The sequence below is a fragment of the Dermacentor silvarum genome, chromosome 7 (genome assembly GCF_013339745.2).
Source record: "Dermacentor silvarum isolate Dsil-2018 chromosome 7, BIME_Dsil_1.4, whole genome shotgun sequence".
Lineage (NCBI taxonomy): Eukaryota > Metazoa > Arthropoda > Arachnida > Ixodida > Ixodidae > Dermacentor > Dermacentor silvarum.
Window position 1 is genome coordinate 131,403,221 of NC_051160.1, and position 25,573 is coordinate 131,428,793.

The 25,573-nt window shown below is 49.1% G+C and overlaps 11 non-coding genes across 11 annotated transcripts; all 11 read left to right on the plus strand.

Annotated features, from left to right (window-relative positions):
• The first annotated feature begins 1,468 nt into the window (after positions 1-1,468).
• Trnag-gcc (transfer RNA glycine (anticodon GCC)) lies at positions 1,469-1,539 on the plus strand. The gene has a single exon. It is a non-coding gene; the product is annotated as a tRNA-Gly (tRNA).
• Positions 1,540-6,621: 5,082 nt separating this feature from the next.
• Positions 6,622-6,692, plus strand: Trnag-gcc (transfer RNA glycine (anticodon GCC)). Its single transcript has one exon. It is a non-coding gene; the product is annotated as a tRNA-Gly (tRNA).
• A 70-nt stretch (positions 6,693-6,762) lies between these two features.
• Trnag-gcc (transfer RNA glycine (anticodon GCC)) lies at positions 6,763-6,833 on the plus strand. Its single transcript has one exon. It is a non-coding gene; the product is annotated as a tRNA-Gly (tRNA).
• Positions 6,834-11,859: 5,026 nt separating this feature from the next.
• Positions 11,860-11,930, plus strand: Trnag-gcc (transfer RNA glycine (anticodon GCC)). The gene has a single exon. It is a non-coding gene; the product is annotated as a tRNA-Gly (tRNA).
• A 70-nt stretch (positions 11,931-12,000) lies between these two features.
• Trnag-gcc (transfer RNA glycine (anticodon GCC)) lies at positions 12,001-12,071 on the plus strand. The gene has a single exon. It is a non-coding gene; the product is annotated as a tRNA-Gly (tRNA).
• A 70-nt stretch (positions 12,072-12,141) lies between these two features.
• On the plus strand, positions 12,142-12,212 carry Trnag-gcc (transfer RNA glycine (anticodon GCC)). Its single transcript has one exon. It is a non-coding gene; the product is annotated as a tRNA-Gly (tRNA).
• A 5,002-nt stretch (positions 12,213-17,214) lies between these two features.
• Trnaa-agc (transfer RNA alanine (anticodon AGC)) lies at positions 17,215-17,287 on the plus strand. Its single transcript has one exon. It is a non-coding gene; the product is annotated as a tRNA-Ala (tRNA).
• Positions 17,288-17,555: 268 nt separating this feature from the next.
• On the plus strand, positions 17,556-17,626 carry Trnag-gcc (transfer RNA glycine (anticodon GCC)). Its single transcript has one exon. It is a non-coding gene; the product is annotated as a tRNA-Gly (tRNA).
• Positions 17,627-17,696: 70 nt separating this feature from the next.
• On the plus strand, positions 17,697-17,767 carry Trnag-gcc (transfer RNA glycine (anticodon GCC)). The gene has a single exon. It is a non-coding gene; the product is annotated as a tRNA-Gly (tRNA).
• A 5,017-nt stretch (positions 17,768-22,784) lies between these two features.
• Trnag-gcc (transfer RNA glycine (anticodon GCC)) lies at positions 22,785-22,855 on the plus strand. The gene has a single exon. It is a non-coding gene; the product is annotated as a tRNA-Gly (tRNA).
• Positions 22,856-22,857: 2 nt separating this feature from the next.
• Trnag-gcc (transfer RNA glycine (anticodon GCC)) lies at positions 22,858-22,928 on the plus strand. The gene has a single exon. It is a non-coding gene; the product is annotated as a tRNA-Gly (tRNA).
• The last annotated feature ends 2,645 nt before the right edge of the window (positions 22,929-25,573 follow it).

Genomic DNA, 25,573 nt, shown 5'->3' on the forward strand with positions numbered 1-25,573 from the left:
TTTGGGGCTCCTGTTGGGAGAGGGTAAGTCGGACCAATTGTTTCGGTCTGTTCGACAGGGAGGTCTTGGACTCACACACTTGTTTGTTCGGCAACTTGTTTCCCGTTTCATGTTCTTGAGGGACCAGGAGAACCCTTTCTTACGTTCAATGATGCAAGTACGACTAAGAAGTGTGCTTCCAGATTTTATTGTATCTAGTGTGAGCGAATTAAATGGAAGAGTCAAGGGATATACAAAGGAGGTGGTAGCCTCATTTCAATTCTTAACGGCTCGATTCTCGTTGGAGTATCTAAGTGTTGTAACAGTACAGCGCGTCGTAATTGCAGCCTCCGCGATCAACTTCAGAAACATTTTCAGAGCTAATTGCGGAGGCCACGCTCCGCTGTGCTGAGTACGGTGAACGCCACCTAGGTGGCGTTGGTAGTGCTTCTTGATGCCAGCGTCCCTTCGAATGCTGGCATCGAGGCGTCGTAGTGCTGAGACCACCGAAGCGTTCACTGTCGGTGCGCGTTAGTGTCATAATGCAGTACTTCTCTTTTCTGCTCGTAGGCGGCGGCACCGCCCCGAGCAAGAGCGCGGGTACACGGAGGAGTGTTAGATATATAAGGCGCGTCTGTGTAGCTCTCTGCAAATGCGTTTGTGGCGCAATGGGTTAAACGCTCGGCGATCTATCGTCGCGGACGGAGAGGTCGTGGGTTCGATTTCCAAATTTTGCATGTTTGTGGAACTTTTTCTTCTGGTTTCTTTCTTTGTATTATGTTCGTGTACATTGTAAGCTGACGTATTTCCGTGACGGAAATACGTCAAAAAGATCCTTTACAAAGATTTGATTGATGCCATGTTGCCAGTTCCCATGTATAGATCTATAAACTATGGAGGTCCGGGGAATGATGTTTTAAAAAGAGTTAAGCGGATGCCTGTGAAACCTGGTACAAAGTCATTCTTCTTTAAGTTACACACTAATACTATCCCAGTTAAAACGTGGCTTGCTGAAAAGGGCATATTCGTGCCATGGACAACTAATTGTCTACTGTGCAAAAAGCCAGAAACACTTGAGCATGCGTTCATAGATTGTTGGGACGCGATATTTTTTTGGGATGTGATGCAAAGAACGCTGAAAAAAGAATTACCCATAACCCCTATTGGCATAAGATACTTACCCGTAGACAATGAAAACGGCATACCTTACGATATGATCATGCTACTGGGCCTCCATAGTTTGTGGAGAACACGTATGACCGTCAGACACGCTGACGTTAACGCGCGATCGGCAACGGAGAGTTTTGTGGAAAATGTGTGCTACATACGCGATGTGTATCGAGTACAAGCTGAACCACCTCACTGGATCAGCGTATTTGATGAACTGTCAAAAATCAAAGAAATTTAATGCCTTATGTCAACCAAAGTAGGCTGACAATTTTTAACCACCCATTTGTGTTTGGTTGCTGAAATAAAAAGTCTAAAAAAAGCGTCGGTGGTTCAGTGGTAGAATACTCGCCTGCCACGCGGGTGGCTCGGGTTCGATTCCCGGCCGACGCAGTTTTCATTTTTAGCGACGCTAAGAGATGTTGCGCACCTGTCCGAACTACGTATGAAGGTCCGTCACATGGCGTCGGTGGTTCAGTGGTCATTCTGCTTCCGGCCACCGAGCGTGACGGTTCGTAGGATCATGGCCTCTTCAAGGGCAGCGACAGCGGTCACTTTTGGCCGCGGTAACAGGACCAACGACGATGACAACGAATATCCGTTTATTCTGCCTCAACTGCCCCAAGGACGAGTGGCGATTAATACCGTGTTTTTGCACGGTGATGTGCGTGCCAGACCTTACAAGGTCGAGGATTTCAGGGACGCCCTGCTGCCGACAGGCTTGCTGCCGGAGGTGCTATGCATAGGGGCGTACCAGATTAACCACGTCTGGGCGGTGACCCTCAAGGATGCGACCGCCACAAAACGACTGGTGGCTTACAAGGAGCTCCAGGTGAAGGGACGACGGTGCGTCATCGTCGACCCACAGGACCAGCAGGTGAAGCTTAGGCTTCACTGGCTTGTGTACGGCGTGACCGACGAGGACATACGGACGGCGTTCGCGGCTTTCGGCAAGGTGGAGGAGGTAAGCCGGGAGAGGTGGCGCGTCCAAGGCATGGGGGACAAGACGTCAACCACCAGGACCGTGCTGCTGAAGCTGAAGAGCGGCGTTAAAGTGGAGGACCTTCCACATCAGGTCCGCGTCGGCGGAGAGTTGGCCTTGGTAGTTGTTCCCGGCCGGCCCATGCAGTGCTTGCGTTGCCAGGGCACGGGACACGTCCGCCATGAATGTAAAGTCCCCCGCTGTTCACGGTGCAGACGTTTCGGCCACGTGGACGCTGACTGCGTGAAATCCTACGCCGCCGTGACGGGCCCTGCTGCGACTGACGTTGCGGCGGAGCACGTCATGGACGTGGTGGAGGCGGAGGACGCTGCGAAAGGAGCCGGAGACCCGGTACCATTACCGACAGGCAGTGCTGCGTTGGACGTAAATGCAGACGTCAAGGTGGCTAAGGCCGCTGCGAAGCCGAGTACGTCGGCACAAGGCGCGAATGCAGAGGAGCAGGTGACGGGGGGCGTTAGTGAAGACGCACCCTTTGACGACACAGCGGCAATGGAACAAGACGAGGGAATCAACGACGGCGACCGAACTACGACTCCCGCTCCAGTCAAGCTTCCCCACGACGAGACAAAGGACCGAGAGGAGGGTACAACGAGTTCCAGCGAGGGGCCGCCGACAAAGACGCCTCTTGGGAGGCGATTAGGCTTCAAGCCAAAGCCCAACATCCCGCCGGAGAGAACGCCTGGCGACAAAGCGCCTCCCACGAACAACGCCGGCAAGCCGGAAGGTCCCGGAGGCGGCTAGCCGAGGGCTAGTCGTGAAAGGTAAGCACCATGCTCCTGGGCCTACCTCATTCTTTAGTACAGCAGGGCACCTGAACCGTCTCTCAGTATTGCCACACTAAACGTGCGAGGCTTGGCGGCTAGCCGTAGGCAAAGTCAAGTCCTACGGTTGGTCACTGACCACGACATAGACGTTCTATCTGTCCAGGAGACCAAGGTAGACGGGGAGGAGGAGACCGGGAGCATGGTGCGGCGTTTCACGTCTAGATATTATGCGGTCGTGAGCCACGCGGTAGGGACGTCCGCTGGATGTGTCCTGTTGGTTAAGAAGTTACGAGAACTGGTTGTTCAAGTGTGTTTTCATGTCAGTCAGGAAGGATTGTTATGTGAGATTTTGTTTATTGTGAAGTTGAATTCCGAGTCATATGCATATATGCGCCGAATGGTGTAGAAGAACGTGCATTATTTTTTTCCAATATTTTTCAGTATATTAGCAGTGAAAAGAGCATGCTTTTGTTGGGGGATTTTAACTGTGTTTTGAGTGCTCGGGATAGATCGAATAATGCTGGTATCCGCGATAAAAGCAGTCATATATTGTCTAGGCTGATTAGTGAAAGTGAACTAGACGATGTATGTGAGTGTCTGGAGGGAGAGAGTGAAGTGATGTATACGCGATTTCAAGGCAGTAGCCATGCGCGGTTAGACCGCTTGTACATGTCACAGGACATGATTCCAAAGTGCCACAGTTATTCTGTTGCACCTGTGTCGTTCTCCGATCACTGCTTGGTGATGTGTACCATAGGAATGAAGAAGAAGAGTCAATCTTTCAACTGGGACCAATGGAAAATGAATGCCTTACTACTAAAAGACGCGCCATTTGTAGACGCAATTCATGAGGCCGTTATGGAATTAAGCGATGAATGTATTGAAACAATAGCAGAGAAATGGGAATGGTTCAAACAGAAGGTAAAAATGAAAGCAATAGAAAGATCGAGCTGCTTAAAGTGTGAGAGGGAAATGAAAGAACGACACTTACGAAAGATACTTAATCAGCTGACAGCGCTGGAGTGCGAAGAGCCAGGGGCGTATAAGGAAGATATGCGAACCATTAAAGAACAAATTGAACAGTTGGACAAAGCACGCTATCAAGGTGCGATTGTGCGCGCAAGAGCAAACGCATTAGTAGCGGGGGAGACGCCCACCAAAAGGGCGCTTGGACTTGAAAAAGCTCATGGTCGACGTAATCATGTCGATAAGATCTCGTGGAACGGCACGCTTGTCGACGATAATAAGAGCATAGGCCGAGCGTTTTTAGACTATTACCCGTCACTGTTTGCATATCAAGAAGCCAATGTAGATGAGTTCAAAAGGTTTTTCTCAGTCGCATGCCGCGATTGAGTGACGACACGAAGGACCTATTAGAAGGGAATATCAGAGAGCACGAAGTCGAAAAAGCAATAAATGATTTGAACAATGGCAAATCACCCGGACCTGACGGTCTCAGCGCATGTTTTTATAAAGCCTTCAAGAAAGAACTGTCGCCCCTGCTAACAGACCTGTTTAACGCTGCGTATGTGAACAAAGCTTTGCCGCCTTCTTTTGGTAAAGCGCATACCATCTTGATACCTAAGAGTGACAAAGCGGAGAAACTTAGGCTCGTGACATCTTATAGGCCGATATCGTTAACCAATGTTGACTATAAGATTTTCATGAAGGTTTTGGCAGCCAGACTTCAAAGCGTCATCAAAGAAATAGTTGCAGACCACCAAACGTGTGGGATCAAAGGGAGGTCAATTTTTTCGAATATTCACACGATGCGGTGCGTGCTCGAGTGCTGTGACATCACTTACGACGGCGTCGCAGTGCTCCAGCTTGACCTCGAGAAAGCGTTTGACTGTGTGTCTCATGATATTTTGTTTGCCATTCTGGATCACGTTAATGTAGGTGCCATCATCACTGAGGGAGTGGCGTTGGCGTATCAGAACTGCACAACACGCTTAATTGTGAATAAATCATTGGGGGCCCCCATTAACGTCATGCGTTCTGTGCGTCAAGGCTGCCCCCTCAGTCCTCTTTTGTTTGCAATTTATATAGAAACGATGTGTTTGGCAATAATTGAGAACGAGCAAATACGAGGTTATAGCTTGGCAGCCACAGAAGTCAAGCTCCTGGCATATGCAGATGATATAGCCGTGTGTTGTACAAACAGAGAAAGTGTAACAGAAACGATACGCGTTGTGAAGCAGTATTGTGATGTGACGGGCAGTAAAGTGAACTGGGGTAAGTCCCTCGGTTTGTGGCACGGAGAGTGGTCTTCGGCCCCGGACAACTTTGCGAATGTGAGCTGGGTGAAAATCCCTACCAAGTATCTCGGTGTTCCCATGGACAGTTACAAACATAGCGAGGGATACTGGACGAACCAAATAAAAGAAACAAGAGAAAAAGCAGACAGGTGGAAAGGCATCAACCTGTCCATTTTCGCAAGGGCAACTGTATGTAATATGTTTTTCATTACGAAGTTGTGGTACGTCATGCAGACGTTGTTTTGTTCAAGGGTAAACGTGCAAAGGTTGCACAGAGTGTTCGCCGTTTTTATCTGGGACTCCAACTGGGAAAGATGTAGCCGAACAAACCTGTTCAGGCGGGTGAAGGAAGGGGGGCTGGGATGGTGCATCTTTTTGTACGACAGCTTGTCAATAGATTTTTGTTTTTTCGGGATTTGCGCGATCCATTTCTGCGTACGGTATTACAGCTCAGGTTAAGAGCCGCTTTGCCGGCACTCATTGTTAGTACCAACAGTATGCCAGGAACGATTCGCGGCTATCTAAAAGAAGTTGTTGATAGTGTGCGCTTTCTTTCTGTGCGTTTTTCTTTCGATTATCTATCTGGCGTGAAAAGAAAGACGTTATATAGAGATGTATGCGATATTGTATTCCCAGTGCCATTGTACAGAGCGGTATACAGTGGAGGACCAGGACAGGATGTCCTTAAACGGGTGAAAAGAATGGAGGTGCCTACTGGGGTAAAAACATTCTTTTTTAGGCTACACTCAGGAACACTGTCAGTGAAAACATTCATGGAAGAACGTGGCTTCCTTGTACCATGGGGCTCATATTGCTTGATCTGCAAGCAACCTGAAACCATAGATCATGTGTTCTTGCATTGCTGGGAAGGTGTCTACTTCTGGGACGTCCTAAAACGGACAATGAAGAAGGATTTTCCATTGAGTCCGCATGGGATAAGGTACCTAGCGATAAACAATGAGGACGGAGTTCCATACGACCTTATTATGCTCAATGGCCTCCACTGTTTATGGCGGGCACGAATGGCCGGGTACCTTTGCGACCCAGATGCTAGGCCTGCTCGTATTTATTTTCGAGAAAGTATGTCTCGTTTCATTGAAATTAAGAAAATGCAAGATATTGCACCCGATTGGCTGTCGAGGATAGAACCTCTGACAGCTTTAAAAGAATTTTAGTTTGACAACGCCAGTCCATGTTGGGCTGATGGCTTTCATGTTTTTCAGTATGTTCTGTAAGTGTTCTTTTTGTGATGTCTGTTTCTATACTGTGTGCATTGTACATTGTCAAAGACCGGCAATAAATAAAAAAAAAGTCGGTGGCTCAGTGGTAGAATACTCGCCTGCCAGGCGGGTGGCCCGGGTTCGATTCCCGGCCGACGCAGTTTTCATTTTTAGCGACGCTAAGGGATGTTGCGCACCTGTTCGAACTACGTATGAAGGTCCGTCACATGGCGTCGGTGGTTCAGTGGTAGAATACTCGCCTGCCACGCGGGTGGCCCGGGTTCGATTCTTGGCCGACGCAGTTTTCTTCTTTAGCGACGCTAAGGGATGTTGCGCACCTGTTCGAACTACGTATGAAGGTCCGTCACATGGCGTCGGCGGTTCAGTGGTAGAATACTCGCCTGCCACGCGGGTGGCCCGGGTTCGATTCCCGGCCGACGCAGTTTTCTTCTTTAGCGACGCTAAGGGATGTTGCGCACCTGTCTGAACTACGTATGAAGGTCCGTCACATGGCGTCGGTGGTTCAGGGATTCCACTTCCGGCCACTGAAGTGAACGGTCGTGTTTTCATGGGCTCCAACGGAGCGGCTCTTGCGGCAATGACTCGCCGCGGAAACAGGTTTTTTGCAACGGAAGAACAGGAAAAGGACTACGAGATGATTCTGCCAAGCTTGCCAACAGGAAAATTTGTCGAAAACACCGTGTTTCTGCACGCCGACATTCGGGCCCGCCCCTACCGAGTGGAAGATTTCCGCGATGCGTTGGCGAGTCTGACGTTGCTCCCTGAGGTTGTTGCCTTGGGGGCGTATCGGATGAGCCACGTGTGGGCTGTTACTTTCAAGAACGAGCAGGCTGTCAAAAAAGTGATTGACGTGGGTGAGCTGAAGGTCAAAGACTGCAAGTGCGTCGTCATTGGCCCTGCCAACCAAGACGTGCGAATGAAAGTCCATTGGCTTCTTCATAACGTACCTGACGAAGACGTCAGGCGTGCTTTTGCAGCATACGGACAAGTAACGGACATCAGCAGGGAGCGTTGGCGGGTGCATGGCGTGACTGATAAAGGTTCGACAACGCGGCTTGTAACGCTCAGGCTGCAGGCGGGACTCAAGCGGGATGAATTGCCTCATCAAGTAAGTGTAGCCGGCGAGCAGGCGCTAGTCGTTGTGGCCGGGAGACCGCCACTGTGCCTTCACTGCCGTGGCAAGGGCCATATTCGGCGAGAATGTCGAGTTCCACGGTGCAATGTCTGCCGCAAGTTCGGCCATGACGACAAGGAGTGCACGCCGACATATGTGAACGTCACCAGTGTCGATGCTAGCGAAGATCCAGCTGAGTATCTAATGGATGAGGCTGACGCAGAAGACGCAACTAACGCCGCAGGTGACCCACTTGTGGCAGCGCGAGGGTCTTCCGTGGTCAGTAAAGAGGACGCTGAAGGGAAAGTCGTCTCCGCCTCCCAGGTAGCGGCGCAAGAAAAAACTAACGACAAGGCAACCACTTCGGGGGACGTACACCATACGCCCAACGAAGATGCGGCACCTGGGCTCGAGCCAGAGGAGAGCATAGCAGATGCTGATAACGCCACTAGCACCCAGGCAGACAAGCGACCACGCGACCAGACTAACGATGGTGAAAAAACCATAGACGGTAAAGTTTGTGGTGAAGAGCCACCTTCAAAATCATCGGGGACTCGGAGGCCCTCTTTCAAGCCGCGGCCGTCCATACTGGACGACCCGCGCTCGGTGGCCAAGCCGCCCTAGTAGTGCTGTGATTCACGTGCGCGGTTATGGTGACATTATGGCAACTGGAGAATGGAAAAAGCGCGGTTGAAATCCATGGACGGTAGGATTGGGAGCATGGACTGGATCCTCTAACGAGAATTGTAAGTGATGGGTCGCTCTTGTTATGTACACTTCACTCGCTCGCGGTTTTCGAGCCATGCGGTTCATCGGCTCCTTTTAAGCAAGTAAAAAATGGCTAACAAACTGCAGAACCCTATACGTGTTTCAACACTTAACGTGAGAGGATTAGCATCAAGAAGGCGGCAATGTCAGCTGAGTCGCCTGCTTCTTGAAAGCGATGTTGATATTGCCGCTATACAAGAGACCAAAGTTGAGACAGAAGAGCAGACGGACCGCATGGTTTCAATTTTCCGCCCTCGTTACAATGTCTGCGTGTCCCACGCCGTGGGTAGGTCTGGCGGATGCCTACTTCTTTTGAGGAAGTCTTTAGGCATGCAAGAAGAAAGTGTACATGTTGATGACACGGGGAGGCTGATCGTCTGCGATTTTTTATTTTGTAACGCAAGCTGGCGAGTGATTTGTGTTTATGCTCCCAATATTGAGAAGGATCGGAAAATATTTTTTGAAAGTGTTGGTGCGTTTCTTTGCTGTGACAAAATAATTATCTTCCTTGGGGATTTTAATTGCGTATGTGCTCCTGAAGATAGGGCGAGACAGCAGCCTTTACGTGATTACAGTGCTATGGTTTTAAACTATACAGTTAATGAACACGAATTAGAAGTTATCGGTAACGTCTTGTCTAATTTCACGACGTATACGCATTACCAACGTAGCAGTCACGCCAGGCTGGACAGAGCCTACGTAACAGCCAACCTAGTTCCACTGTGCTGTGACTACGCTGTGAAACACGTCTCATTCAGTGATCACAGCTTGGTCACGTTCACAATAGGTACAAAAGTGAAGGAAAGATTTAACTGGGAATTGTGGAAGTTCAACGATAAACTTCTAGACGATAAACTGTTCGTTGAAGCGGCAAAAAGATATTTAGATGAAGTTCTTGAAAATACGTCTGCTCGCATTATTCATCTTTGGGAGCGTTTCAAGGAAACGATAAAAATCATTGCAATAGAAAAAGCAACTGAGAGGCGACATGATGAAAAGAAGAAAGAAAAAGAACTGCAAAGACAATTAGACTTTTTAGTGTGTCAAGAGTGTGTACAGCCTGGTTTCCGCAGCAAAGATATTAAAGATGTGAAAGGAAAGTTAGAGCGCTTAGACGCCGAGAAGTATCGAGGTGCTATAATAAGGGCACGCGCTGAAAGACTCTGGTGCGGCGAAATGCCTACTAAGCGCGCGCTGGCCGACGAAAAAAGATATGCTACGCAAAATGAAATTAAGGCGATAAGGTATCAAAACGTTGTGACCAGCGACAAGGCAGAAATTGAACGAGCATTCGTTGAGCATTTCCGCGAGCTGATAGGATGCACTAAACGAGTTGGAAAAGGATTTGAAAATCACTTTTTACCCCTCATGGCTAAAGTAGATGATGACAGAAAAGCAACATTAGAAACACCGATCTCTGTAGCAGAAATAGAACACGCAATAGATGAGATGAGTCTTGGGAAGTCACCTGGACCTGATGGATTAAGCTCGACATTCTACAAAGCTTTCAAAAGTCAAGTTGCAATAATTTTGTACCATGTTTTTGCCGAAGCATACAACGAAAAACATTTGCCTGTATCCTTTTGTTCGGTCGCATGTTGTATTAATTCCAAAGACGAACGACGCAACGAAACAGTTGTCAGTTGAATCATACAGACCAATTACCTTAGCAAACGTCGATTATAAGATCTTCATGAAGATATTGGCAAAGCGACTGCAAGGTGTCATGAAGATTTGGTTGGACCACATCAAACTTGTGGCATAAGAGATCGAACTATAACTACATACATTCATGTTGCTAGAAGTGTCCTAGAGTGTTGCGACGTTTTTGACAGGAAAGTAGCAATGCTGCAAATAGATTTAGAAAAAGCGTTTGATCGTGTCACACATGACGTTCTTTTTAGTATTCTTGAATATGTGAACGTTGGCTGTGTTATTTTTGAAGGCATCAAAATGGCTTATACGGGTTCTTCTACCAGGGTAGTCATCAACAAACACCTCACTGAAAGCATTAATGTAAGTTCTGGCATCAAACAAGGATGCCCGGCAAGTAGCCTATTATTTTCCATTTATTTAGAGAGTCTTTGCCGGAAGATACTCAGCAATAAAAATGTGCATGGTTTTCGATTGATGCATGCGGAAGTTAAAGTGCTTGCTTACGCCGATGATATTGCTCTGTTTTGCGAAGACAAGCGAAGCGTTGCGGAAGCACTTCATGACGTAACTTGCTTTTGTGAGTGCACCGGTAGTAGTGTTAACTGGAGCAAAAGATTAGGATTTTGGCACGGAAGTTGGGAAACCACACCATCTGTGTATGAAAAGGTGCAGTGGACGGTAACCCCTGGCCAGTACCTCGGCGTGCCACTCCACCATTACCGAGAAAATGAGGAATACTGGAAGGGTGAAACGGAAAAACTACGTGCTAAAACCACAAAATGGGGTGGGCACAAATTTTCTATATTTACACGTGCAACAGTCTGTAACCTTTTCCTTGTTGCGAAAGTGTGGTATGTGCTTCAAGCTTTGTCAATGTCACGTCTTTCTGTTCAAAAGCTGCACCGAGTGCTTGCTGTTTTTGTTTGGGGCTCGGGATGGGAAAGAACGAGTCGCACGAACTTGTTTCGTTCAGTGCGAAGTGGAGGCCTCGGGCTGGCGCATTTGTTCTTGCTACAGATCGTGGCAAGATTCATATATCTACGAGATCAGAGCGATTCTTTTCTTCGAGAAATGTTGCAAATTCGGCTACAAAGTCACATACCCGGTTTAATCGTTTCATCGTACGCAGGGGGTCAGGTTAGACTTTGGGGCTACATGCGTGAAGTTGTTGCAGCATTTAATTATATTGATAGTACGCTTTTCATTGGACTATCTACATGATGTCACAAGAAAACGTTTGTACAAAGATCTTGTCGACACAATGTTGCCTGTACCATTGTACCGCTCTGTGTATGGCCTCGACCAGGAAATGATGTCCTAAAGAGAGTGAAACGCACTGCCGGTACGACCATCTGTAAAAACGTTCTTCTTCAAACTGCATAGTGGCACACTCTCTACGAAACCTTGGTTACACGAAAAGGGTATTATGTCGCAGGGTCAGTAAATTGCTACATCTGCAGAAAACCGGAGACAATTGAGCACATGTTCCTGGACTGCAGTGATGCAGTTTTTCTCTGGGACATCCTTCAAAGGACCTTGCAGAAAGACCTGCCAGTTACACCCTATGGCATCCGCTTTTTGCCAGTCGTAAACATAGGGGGTGTGGCCTATGATATGTTCATGGCATTGGTTCTCCATAGTGTGTACAGGACGCGGATGGACGTGATGAACGAGGATGTAAATATGAGACAGGCGCGGGATTACTTCATTGAAAGCATTCAATATCTCAGAGACCTGTATCAAGTGCAAACCGAGAAACCTGATTGGTATTGCTTCCTAGACAAACTTGTTGCTATAAAATGTTTTTAGCCCCATTGTGCTGGCAGACAGTCTGTCAGCATTTTTAGCATCTGTGTAGCGATTGTTCTTGCTTTTGTATTTGTCCAAACCAGGCAATAAAGAAAAAAAAGCGTCGGTGGTTCAGTGGTAGAATACTCGCCTGCCACGCGGGTGGCCCGGGTTCGATTCCCGGCCGACGCAGTTTTCATTTTTAGCGACGCTAAGAGATGTTGCGCACCTGTCCGAACTACGTATGAAGGTCCGTCACATGGCGTCGGTGGTTCAGTGGTAGAATACTCGCCTGCCACGCGGGTGGCCCGGGTTCGATTCCCGGCCGACGCAGTTTTCTTCTTTAGCGACGCTAAGGGATGTTGCGCACCTGTCCGAACTACGTATGAAGGTCCGTTACATGGCGTCGGTGGTTCAGTGGTAGAATACTCGCCTGCCACGCGGGTGGCCCGGATTCGATTCCCGGCCGACGCAGTTTTCTTCTTTAGCGACGCTAAGGGACGTTGCGCACCTGTCCGAACTACGTATGAAGGTCCGTCACATGGCGTCGGTGGTTCACATTCTGCTTCCGGCTTCCGAGCTTAACGGATCGCGGTATCATGGGCTCCACTGGAGCGGCTAATGCGGCAGTCAGCCGCGGCAACAGGCTTTTGACTGAGGATGATACGGGCTACCAGATTATTTTGCCACGACTACCAACAGGACGCATCGTATTAAATATGGTTTTTTTGCACGGCGACGCTCGTGTTCGCCCGTTCCGTGTAGAAGATTTTCGGGACGCGCTTCAAGCTGTTGGTATGCTCTCGGGCGTCGTCGCCCTTGGAGCGTACCAAATCAAGCATGTGTGGGCGGGGACGATGAACACAGCCGAGGCTTCCAAAAAGCTGGCGGCGCTGAAGGAGCTGCAGGTCAAGGGGCGTCGCTGCCTGGTGATCGACCCGAAGGAACAACAGGTGAAGCTGCGTCTCCACTGGCTTCTGCACGGTGTTGAAGACGAGGACGTGAAGACGGCGTTGGCCTCCTTCGGCAAAGTGACTGAAGTGACCCGCGAGCGCTGGCGAGTGGATGGCGTCTCTGACAAGGGCTCAACGACTCGAGCAGTGCTACTGCAGCTCAAGTCTGGGATGAAGGCCGACGACTTGCCCCATCAGGTACGCGTCGCCGGCGAACTCGCGCTTGTGGTCGCCCCAGGTCGCCCTATGCAGTGTCTGCGCTGTCGGGGTTCTGGCCACGTACGACGAGAATGTAAGGTTCCCCGTTGCTCCAGGTGCAGGCTCTTCGGCAACGTCGACGCGGACTGTGTACGCTCTTACGCAGTAGCCGCGGGTTCGGCAGAGAGCGAGCCTTTGACATCAGAGCACATGATGGACGTCATCGAGGCGGAGGATGCGGCCAAGAGAGCCGGAAGCAGCAACGCGGTGGCAGAAGCGAGCGAGACGACCACCGACGAAAGGAGACGGGAGATGTCCTACCCCACGGAGCCAGCAGCAACTCTCGGGAGCGTGACGGAGACCCCGGCAGAGAACGAGCGCCCCGCAGCTACTGACGCTACTCTGGCAGCAAGAAAGCACGACCCCCCCAACGCCCCCATCGAGGCTCTCGGCATCGGTCCAGAGTCCCTCAGCAGACGGAAAGTCGACGGAAAGGCCGGCGGACTCCGCCCAAAGCGCCGTAAGGCGTTCGACCTTCAAGCTGAGCCGAACTTACGGCCGATCCACGGCAGGCGGGTAAACCGCCTCCGTAGTTCTGTACTGTGTTTTGCTTGAGGCGGGTTGGGGGGTTCGTGAGTGCAATGGCCGTCACCCTGAGCGCTATTCTCTTGGATATGTGTCAGGAACGAGGGCCCGAGTTGCATGTGAGTGTTGTTTTCGAGAGGTCGGGTTGGTGTTCCCTTTTGTGGCATTCGACGCGGTTATCGGCGTGTCCTTATCAACACTCGTCCCTGCGTAACTGTGATGGGCACCATTCTACCGTGTAGTCATGGCAGCTAATATCGAAGGAGCGCTACGTGTAGCCACGTTAAATGTACGAGGGCTCGGTGCAAGAAGGCGGCAATGTCAGCTAAGTCGCCTACTCTTAGATAATGACTTGCATCTTGTGGGAATCCAAGAAACGAAAATAGAGAGCCAAGAGCTAACCGACAGAATGGTGTCCAATTTTCGTGCGCACTTTGACGTGTGTGTTTCTCACGCTGTTGGTGGATCAGGTGGTTGCGCTGTATTCATTCGAAGAAACTTTGGCATTTATGTGCAGTCAGTGTTTTCGTGTGAAAGTGGGCGCCTTTTAGTGGCTGATTTTTGTTGCGATAAGGATTTCCGTGTCATTTGTGTCTACGCACCGAATATTCAAACAGACCGGCGATCCTTCTTTGAGCGTCTTGAAGAGTACGTAAACTGTGACAAGGTGGTAATACTGCTGGGCGATTTTAACTGCGTATGCACTGCTGACGACCGCGCAAAATTTTCACACGTACGCGATAGGAGTGCTGAATTGCTAAATGCAGTGGTGCACGATTACGACTTGGAAGATATCGGTAGTGTCTTCGCCAGCGGTACTCACCCGCAGTTTACGCACTTCCAGCGTGATAGCCACGCTCGGCTAGATAGATTATATGTGTCAGCCGAATTGGTGCCCTTGTGTAGTGAATATGATGTGCAACCCATTGCATATAGCGACCACTGCTTGGTAACTGCCACCTTTGGGAAAAGACAGATCAAACACACCTTTAACTGGGACCTCTGGAAAGTTGAACGCGCAGTTGCTGGATGACGATGCCTTCGTTGATGCTGTTGCGAAAGAACTAGAAAAGCCTGATTTCAGTCGAATTAGCAAGCTTCGCCATTAAATGGGAAGAATTTAAACAGAAAGTAAAAACAATGGCTATTGAAAGAAGCAGTGTCCTTCGGCATAACCTGAAACAGGCAGAAACGAACCTTCGCCAGCAACTGCAATTTTTCATCAGCATGGAAAGTGTCCAGCCTGGTGTGTATGTTAACGAAATAAAGGAAGTGAAAGCCGAACTCGAAAGGATAGACTCTGAGAAATACAAAGCCGCCGTTGTGCGATCAAGGTCTGAGAAGCTGTGGGCGGGAGAAGCGCCAACAAAACGAGCTCTCTCAGACGAGAAAAGGTACGCATGTCGGAAGGAAATCCGCCAGCTAGCTAAAGGCAATGACATCACGTCCGACAAAAACGACATCAAACAAGGGATCGTCGATCACTTCAAAGCCTCTTAGGTCAGCCACGCGAACCTAAAGATGGCTACCAGACGGAATTCCTTTCACTGATGCCAAAGCTCGATGAAGAAGTTAAGGCACGGCTAGAACATCCCATTACCCTGAGTGAGAGATAGAGTGCGCAATAGACGAGTTGGCGCCCGGTAAAGCACTAGGGCCTGATGGCTTAGGGGCTACTTTCTATAAAACGTTTAAGTCAGCGCTGGCTCATGTCCTCCATCTAGTTATCAGCGAAGCGTATGACCGAAAAAGATTGCCCTTGTCTTTCACAACCTCGCATATCGTGCTAATCCCGAAGAGTGATGACGAAAAGAAACGTTTGTTGCCAGGCTCATATCGCCCGATAACTCTAGCCAACGTTGACTATAAGGTATTCACGAAAGTTTTAGCGAAACGACTGCAAAGTGTCATAAAACATTGGTAGGGCCTCACCAGACTTGTGGCATTAAAGGCCGCAGTATTACAACAAATGTACACGTGGTTCGAAGTGTGCTAGAGTGTTGCCGACGCGATTGGCGATTACGTCGCGATGATGCAGATAGATTTGGCGAAAGCCTTCGACCTCGTCTCGCACAAGGCTCTACTATGCATACTCGAACATACGAACGTTGGCAGTGTCATAACGGAAGGCGTAACGATGGCGTACAAGACTGCTCAACGCGAATCATTGTTAATGGGGAGCTCACCGATAGCTTTCGTGTGCTCTCGTCGGTGCGTCAAGGATGCCCGCTTTCGCCCCTTCTGTTTGCTGCTTATCTCGAGCCACTCTGTTTGGCCATTAAGAACAACGACCGCATAGCAGGCTATCGACTACAGGCAGCACACGTTAAAATATTGGCTTATGCAGACGACATCGCGATTTCTCTGCACAATAAAGCCAGTATTAAAGAGGCAACTACTGTAGTCGAAAAGTTTTGCGAATTCAGCTGGAGCCCAGATAAATTGGGATAAAAGTTATGGCTTCTGGCATGGGAGTTGGGAAGACACGCCCGAGACCTTTTCTCGATTGAATTGGTCAAAGTTACCTACACAGTACCTGGGGGTGCCTCTCGGAAGTTACCGTGAAACCGAACCGTACTGGCTCGACCAAGCTTCGAGAGCAAAGGAAAAGGCTGACGGTTGGAGAGGAAAGCAATTGTCAATGTTTTCTAGAGCCACTGTTTGCAACCTTTTTTAGTTTCAAAGATATGGTATGTTATGAATGTGTTGTGTGCTGCGCGGGTAAGCGTACAAAAAATTCACCGCATTTTCGCTACTTTCATTTGGGCTCTACTGGGAGAGGACGAGTCGAACAAACTTGTTTCTCCCGGTCAAGAAAGGTGGGCTGGGTCTGGTTCACTTGTTTTGCGACAAATTGTGTCACGCTTTGTGTTTCTGCGGGATCAAAATGATCTCTTTCTTCGAACAATAGTACAAGTACGGCTGGGCAGACTTCTTCCAGGATTTGTTGTTTCGTCGGCTCAGAACATGCCGGGAACCGTGACTGGGATACCTGCGTGAAGTGGTGCTGGCGCATAGGATGTTGAATGTGCGTTTTCTCGCGCAGTATCTGTCCATCGTTACAAAAAAACAATTGTACAGAGATCTTGTGGACACGATGCTACCTGTACCTTTGTACCGTCGCCACACCGTGGAGGACGTTCCGACAGGACGTTCTAAAAAGAGTCAAGAAAATGCCAGTAAGGCCATCGACCTAAGTCTTTCTTTTCCAATTACATACAAACACACTTCCCGTTAAGACCTGGCTTCATAGCAAGGGTATTTTCATCCCTGGAACACCGAATGCTTTTTATGTAAAAACCAGAAACAATAGAACATGTTTTCCTAGATTTCTGGGACCCGATCTTTCACTGGGACGTTCTGCAGAGAACGCTGAAGAAGCAGTTACCCCTGGACCCGTATGGATACGCTTCTTGCCAATAGATACCTCAGAGGAAGTACCGTATGACCTCATTATGGTCCTGGGCCTCCACGCGATGTGGAAAACTCGCATGCAATTTGAACATGCAGACTTGGTTGTAATACCGGTGCGAGAACACTTCATTGAGAGTGTGTTTACGTGAGAGACGCTTACAAATCACTGCCTGATCCACCACAATGGATGTCTGTACTGGATGAACTGGTGTCACTGAAAAGATTTTAGTGCTGTGCTAGCCAAAGTGTGGCTGGCACGTTTTATCATTTGTAACATTTGATTTTGTACGTCGACGACGGCAATAAAAAAAAAAAAAAAAAAAAGGGGGGGTGTAGCTCAGATGGTAGAGCGCTCGCTTAGCATGCGAGAGGTACTGGGATCGATGCCCAGCACCTCCACAGTTTCCTTTTTTTTTCTTTTGCGCTATCCCGAAGTCACGTTATATTTGATTGATTGAATGAAGCACTGCGCGTAATTTAGTGCGAGCGCGACCTGTTCCACTGAGGGCTGTCCAGGTTGAACCCCTGACAGAACTCAAGGAATTTTAATAGACAACGTCATGCCGCAGTAGCGGACCGCAACAAATGTATATATTGCTGTTTTTGTATAGTTTTCATTCCAATTTGTGTTGTTCTATGTCGAGGACTGGCAATAAAGAAAAAAAAAGCGTCGGTGGTTCAGTGGTAGAGTACTCGCCTGCCACGCGGGTGGCCCGGGTTTGATTCCCGGCCGACGCAGTTTTCTTCTTTAGCGACGCTAAGTGATGTTGCGCACCTGTCCGAACTACGTATGAAGGTCCGTCACATGGCGTCGGTGGTTCAGTGGTAGAATACTCGCCTGCCACGCGGGTGGCCCGGGTTCGATTCCCGGCCGACGCAGTTTTCTTCTTTAGCGACGCTAAGGGATGTTGCGCACCTGTCCGAACTACGTATGAAGGTCCGTCACATGGCGTCGGTGGTTCAGTGGGATTCCACTTCCGGCCACCGTAGTGAACGGACGTGGGTGACATGTGCTCCGTTAACAACGGGGCGGCTTCAGCGGCCCAACAGGGCCGCGGTACCAGGACAACTGTCAAGGATTCCACGGAATATCAAGTACTTCTGCCACAATTACCTACTGGGCGAGTTGTTTCCAATACTTTGTTTTTACATGCCGATGTGAGTGCAAGGCCGTATCGTGTGGAACACTTCAGGGACATGCTGGAAAACTTGAAGGTGCTCTCTGACGTAGTTGCGTTAGGGGCTTATAAAATGAGTCACGTGTGGGCCGTGACTTTCAAGAATGCTGATGCGGTGAAAGAAATGCTACGAGAAAAAGAAGTCAAGGTGAAGGGGCGTCGCTGTCTGATTATCGACCCTGGAAATCAAGCCATACGCCTGAAGGTTCACTGGCTGCTCCACAACCTGCTAGATGAGGATGTGTGCGAGGCCTTGGAACCTTACGGCGTTGTTAAGGAGATTACGCGGGAGCGGTGGCGCGTTCATGGTCTGCAAGACAAGAGTTCTTCAACACGGCTTGTCACCTTGGTACTGCGGAAAGGCCTAACCGTGGACGACGTGCCACATTTGCTGCGTGTCGCAGGCGAGGAGGCATTGGTTGTCGCGCCAGGCCGAGCTGCGCTCTGCCTTCGGTGCCGGAACACAGGGCATATACGGCGTGAATGTCGCGTTCCACGCTGCGCGCTCTGCCGGCGTTATGGACACGATGAGTCACAATGCGTTAGAACGTACGCGAGTGTGACGGGCCCTGCAGAGAAGGAAGAAGTGGCGGAACTCCTTATGGACGAAGCCGAAGTCGAGGAAGTATGCCCTGGTGACGCGCAGAATGTGAAAGTACAGGAGACGCCCCCTGAACTGACGCCCCCTGAGCAACTTGACTCGCGAGCGGGCGATAGGCAAGAGAAAGTGAAGGAAGGCAGCGACTCGCAAAAGGCACAGAGCTCCGGGGATCAAGACAGCGAAGGGCCACAGTATGAAGAAATGGACGTAGCTTCCACCAGTGGAAGTGTGACGAAGAGGAGTCGTGACCAAGCGACTGGTGAACAAGACCACACAGGAGACCCTACAAGCGAGGAACCACCGCCAAAGGCTGTGGTTACAAGGCGGCCAACTTTCCGACCAAAGCCGAACATTCCGCCGGATAGAAAACCGGCGGTCACGAGACTCGTGTAGGACGCCAGCCCATGCCTTTCATGGCGAATGGGCGATGAACCACGCACAATGGATACGAAGACGAGGAGGCGGATGTACTGCGTATCTGAGGTACGCATCCAAACCACAATTGAAAAGTGCAGTGTTGTATGTTTGCCTTATTGTACGCGTGATTCGATTAGCCTAGGTTTAGCGCGCGAGGGGTGTGTGGAACCGTGCGATTAGTTTGCTCCAAATTATTATGGTAGGGGATTTGGTTAGAGGACTGCGTGTTGCAACCGTTAACGTTCGAGGTCTTGCCGCAAGACGAAAGCAGTACCAAGTTAATCGCCTATGTGCTGAGAATCAATTGGATCTTGTAGCAATACAGGAAACAAAGGTTGAAAGCGAAGAACAAACTGATCGCATGGTGGCACCTTTTAGAACATACTACAACGCATGCGTATGCCATTCCGTGGGTACGTCCGGTGGCTGTCTTCTTTTGGTGCGGAAAAGTTTGGATATTACAGAGCAATTTCTCAAGGTTAATGAAACTGGACGGCTTATCGTGTATGATTTTTCTTTTAGCGGTTATCAATGGAGACTGATTTGTGTGTATGTGCCGAACGATATGCAGGAGAGAAGTGCCTTTTTCGCAGAGCTTGAACAGTATCTCAAGTGTGAAAGATATGTTATATTGTTGGGAGATTTCAACTGCGTATGCTATACCGATGATCGCGCTAAGCGAACCTTCGTGCGCGATAAAAGTGCTCTTTTGCTAAATACCCTGGTCCAGAAATATGACATGGAAGATGTTGGCCGCTTATTAATGAGCGCCACACAACCAAAATACACGCATTTTCAACGTGACAGTCATGCGAGGTTGGATAGAGTGTATGTATCGCTTGCTATAGTACCAATATGCAGCAACTATGGTGTGAAGCCAGTCTCCTTCAGTGATCACAGTATGGTACACTTTGAAATTGGGTCCCGACCGAAAGAACGTAAATTCAACTGGTACCTATGGAAATTTAATAGGAAGCTTCTTGAAGATGAGCGCTTCGTTAAAAAAGTACAAGAGGAAATTGAAAAAATGCTAGCTAAGGAGCCAGCGCACTATGCGGAAGCGTGGGAGGACCTAAAGATCAAGGTTAAAATGATAGCGATAGAAAGGGGTAGCGTGAAGAGCCACAATGAAAAAATGAAAGAAAAAGAGCTACAACGACAACTTGAACTGCTGCTTGAAATGGAGAGTGCCGAACCAGGAATGTTTACAGGACATATCAGTAAAGTGAAGAAAGAACTAGAAGCTATTGACGATGAAAAATATCGGGCTGCTACAGTCCGGGCAAGAGCCGAAAGTTTTTGGGTCGATGAGCGGCCAAATAAACGCGCGCTGGCAGACGAAAAGCGATACGCCCTTAAAAAGGAAATCAAACAAATAGTGTACGATGATCAGATAACTTCAGAGTGTGAAATGATCAAACGTGCTTTTGAAGAACATTACCGCAAAATATTTGGTTACAAGAGATCGGTTGACTTGGGCTTTCAAACAAACTTTTTGAAGGCCATGCCACGACTGGATAAAGAGGAAACAGAAAGATTAGAAGAGACGATCAGCAAGCGAGAAATTGAACACGCGATAGAACATATGGCTGTAGGAAAAGCGCCGGGGCCGGATGGCCTGGGTGCCGAATTCTATAAGGCTTTTGCGCCTGCGTTATCACAGATATTGTATCATGTCTTCGCGGAGGCGTACGACAAAAAACAACTACCGCCGTCTTTTCGAAGTGCCCACATGGTTTTAATTCCGAAAACAGATGACCGTGAGGAGCTACTGTCAGTAAGTTCATATAGGCCAATAAGTCTAACCAACTGTGATTACAAAGTGTTAATGAAGATTCTTGGGAACAGGTTACAAACTGTGATAAAAGACTTGGTGGGACCACATCAAACATGTGGTATAAAAGGACGTACTATCTGTACGAACACTCATGTAGCTCGCAGTGTCTTTGAATGTGTTGACGCTTTTGCTGGCCGAGTTGCCATGTTACAGCTCGACTTAGCAAAGGCCTTCGATAGAGTGTCGCACGAAGTACTTTTTTTGATACTTAACCATGTAAACGTAGGTGATGTTATTATGCAGGGAGTTAAAATGGCATATCAGGACTGTACTACACAGGTTATAATTAACAAAAGCCTTAGTCAAAGAATACCTGTCAAATCAAGTGTTCGGCAAGGGTGTCCACTAAGCCCTTTACTTTTTGCATTATACCTTGAGCCTTTCTGTTTGGCTGTAATCAGTAACGAAAATATTAGAGGGTTTAGACTACAGATGACTGAAGTGAAGGTGCTGGCCTACGCGGACGATATCGCTGTTTTTTGTGATGACCAAAAAAGCGTCCAGGAAGTTGTTCGAGTCACAAAGGCATACTGCAAGCAATCAGGATCGGAGATCAACTGGGATAAAAGCGTTGGTATATGGCACGGCAACTGGGACGTAACGCCAGAACACTTCGCTTCGACACGGTGGACGACTACACCTGTGAAGTACCTGGGAGTGCCGCTACAGCACTACAGAGATACTAAAGATTATTGGCTTGAAGAAACTGACAAGATGAGGGAAAAAACAAGCAGCTGGACTGGCCGAGGCCTGTCAATGTTCGGACGTGCCAGTGCATGTAATTTGTTTTTAGTTGCCAGAGTATGGTATGTTTTGCAAATTATGTACATGACTAGGATGTGTGTGCAAAAGATTCATAGGGTTTTCGCTGTGTTTATATGGGGTTCAACTTTTGAACGCGTCAGTCGCACCAATTTATTTCGGTCAGTCCGCAGTGGCGGACTGGGGCTTGCTCACCTGTATATCAGGCAGCTTGTGTCGCGTTTCTTTTTTTTACGAGAGCAAAGTGACGAGTTCTTACGCACGGTGATACAGGTTCGACTGGCAAGTGCCCTACCAGAATTCGTCATAACGTGCAGTGAATACAGTGGGCAAGGTGTGACTGGGTATATGCGTGAGGTGATTATGTCGTTTCGGTTATTACGTGCACGGTTTTCTTTGGAATATTTGTCTAACATTACAAAGAGGAAACTGTACAAAGACTTAATCGATGTAATGTTGCCTACACCAATATACAGAGCTGTTAACTGTGGAGGTCCAGGAAATGACGTTTTGAAGCGTGTGAGAAGGATGCCCGTTAATTCCACAGTAAAATCTTTCTTCTTTAAGCTACATACCAATTGTTTGCCAGTTAAAACGTGGTTACACGAAAAAGGTATTTACGTGCCATGGAGTGTTGACTGCTCACTCTGTAAAAACCGGAGACTATCGATCACACATTCATAGATTGTTGGGACGCTGTCTTCCATTGGGACATTTTACAGAGAACACTTACAAAGAACTTCCAATTACACCAATTGGTATACGGTTTCTGCCCACAGATAATAGTGATGGAACACCTTGCGATATGTTCATGCTCCTGAGCCTCCACAGCTTATGGAAAACAAGGATGGCAGTACGCCATGTCGATGTGAAAGTTTGTTCGGTGCGGGAAAATTTTATTGCAAGCATTGCAAATCTAAGAGCACAGTATCGTGCGCAAGCCGACCCTCCTGAGTGGGTGGCTATTCTAGATGAACTCGTAAACTTTAAGCATTTTTAATATGACCATGTATTTTTAGTGTGAGTGATTTGTTTGTATATATATGTATATGTGTGTTCATTTGGTGTCAAAGCAGGCAATAAAGAAAAAAAAATAAAAAAGCGTCGGTGGTTCAGTGGTAGAATACTCGCCTGCCACGCGGGTGGCCCGGGTTCGATTCCCGGCCGACGCAGAGCGTCGGTGGTTCAGTGGTAGAATACTCGCCTGCCACGCGGGTGGCCCGGGTTCGATTCCCGGCCGACGCAGTTTTCTTTTTCAGCGATGCTAAGTGATGTTGCGCACCTGTCCAATCTACGTATGAAGATCCGTCACAGGGCGTCGCTGGTCATTCCACTTCCGGCCGCGAAAGCCTACGGACGTGGTTATCATGTGCTCCGATGGGGCGGTGTTTGCGGCTATGAACAGCCGCGGTAACAGGAATACTCCAGCTGAACATGAGGATTACGAGGTCACCCTACCGACTTTGCCCACAGGTCGTACAGTTTTGAATACCATATTTTTACATGCTGACGTGCGTGCAAGGCCTTATCGAGTTGAAGAATTCCGGGATACGTTGGGCCATCTGCCACTGCTCCCTGAGGTGATAGCCTTAGGGGCGTATCAGATGAGCCATGTGTGGGCCGTCACCTTCAAGAACGCTGAAGGCGTCAAGAAAGCCCTGGGTATAGGTGAAATGAAAGTGAAAGGTCGCCGCTGTATAGTGGTAGACCCGACGAATCAAGACCTGCGCCTGAAGTTGCATTGGCTGTTGTTCAACGTTCCAGATGAAGATGTACGCGCTGCACTTGCAATGTTCGGGACTGTAACGGACGTCGCGAAAGAAAAGTGGCGAGTGTATGGCATCCAGGAGAAAACCACGACCACGCGGACGGTGAGCATCAAGCTTCATGCAGGCGTCAAGGTCGATGACCTCCCGCACCAGCTTCGTGTCGGTGGGGAATTGGCGCTGCTAATTGCTCCGGGAAGAGCACCAGTGTGTTTGCGGTGTCACACCGCGGGGCATATACGGCGAGACTGCCGTGTCCCTCGCTGCGCACGGTGCCGCCGTTTTGGCCACGACGAGAGCTCGTGTGTGAAGACATACGCAAGTGTAACAAGCCCAATGGGAAAAACGGACGTCACAGAGCTCGTCATGGACGAAGCTGACGCGGAAGAAGCTGCAGGAACGTCGCGACAAGTGAACCAAAAGGAGATACGACCCATAGACACGCCCTTGTATCCACAAGATAATGGAAAGCAAGGAGACATTTGCACTGTAGAAGAGACCGACGTAAGGGACGTGCCTGCAAAAATCAGTGTAGGCACTGAAGAGGGCGAACCTTCAACAGAGCCAGCTAGTCAGTTCACGAGTAGCATGGACGTCACGGAGGAAGACAGCAGAGACGCAGTCAGCAAACGCGGACGCGAAGCTGCAACAGACGACTCGGACGGACAAGACGTCGCTGGCGCTGGGGAACCGCCAACGAAAACGGTGGTGACTCGGCGTTCATCATTGAAGCCAAAGCCCAACATTCCACCAGACAGAAAAGTGGTGCTGAAACCGCCAACGTAGCCGCGAGCTCTGGCGCCCAGTGGCTTCTTTGGGACTATGACGATGCTCATGAACGATCAAAAAAGGGTAGTGAGTGGAGCCTTCGGCAACGCAACCCAAGCCGAAGCTCGAGGAGCGCAGACGTCGGGAACAGGTTGGCTTGTCGCTAATGAGCCGCGGATGTTTTGTTGTGCCTTTGCTCGAGAGGTATGCACCATGGCGTACATATTTTAATCTATGGCGATAAATTCGAGCACAGCACTACGCATTGCGACTATCAATGTCCGAGGTTTAAATGCTAGAAAGAAGCAGTACCAGCTGAGTCGCTTTTTCTTGGAGAACGACTTAGACGTAGTTGCAGTGCAAGAAACAAAGCAGCACCGGCAACGCGCAGAACTGTTGTCGACGCCGTCGGCGTTTTGCCCGCGTTCGCTCAAAATGCGTGCGGCGTTGGTGACTGTTGCCGGAGCCTCTGATATAAATAGGCACTTGGTGCCGCAGCTAAACGTCGCCTCCCTTCCCTCCCCCTTCCTTCCCTCCCCCACGGCCTCTCGCGCATCGGAAGAAGGCGCGTTTGCTCCACATATATGGTGATTGTAAAGGAGGAAAGAGACGCCTACTTCTGCAGCCCTTAAGCAAGCACGGCGCGGAACGCGCGTTTGTTCTCCGCCGTGCGTTCACTCCCCGTGAAAGAGCGCGTCCCTCGCGCCCTTTCACTCGCACATACAGCGTTCGGCGGCGCGCGGTCACGATTTCATCTCCATTGACGTCATACGGAACCTCACGGCGACGGCGACGGCGACGGCGACGCCGACGGCAGAAATCTGCTTTTGAGTGTCCATATAATTGCTATCGCAATAAAATAGATAGCGAGGAACAAACTGACCGCATGGTGCTGCCTTTCCGAGCTAGGTACGATGTTTGTGTTGCCCACGCATTCGGCACATCAGGTGGATGTGCTATTTTGATTAGAAACAGTTTAGGAATAGTTGTTGAGAATGTGTTTGTGTGCCAGAGTGGTAGATTTGTTATAGCCGATTTTTCAATGTCAGATTCTGGTTGGCGAATAATCTGCGTATATGCCCCTAATGCCGAAAATGAACGAGACGTGTTTTTTGAACGGCTGAAGCAGTACTTGATGTGCGAGAGACAAATAATTATGCTTGGAGATTTTAATTGTGTTTGCTCAGTGGCTGATCGTGTCAAAAATGTTCCAGTTAAGGAAAAGAGTGCCTCGCGCTTGATCGCAATGGTACAAGAGCATAATTTAGAAGATATAGGACAGGTGTTGTCTAATGGTACCCGGCCAGTTTTTACACACTACCAGCGTGCTAGCCACGCGAGACTGGATAGGATATA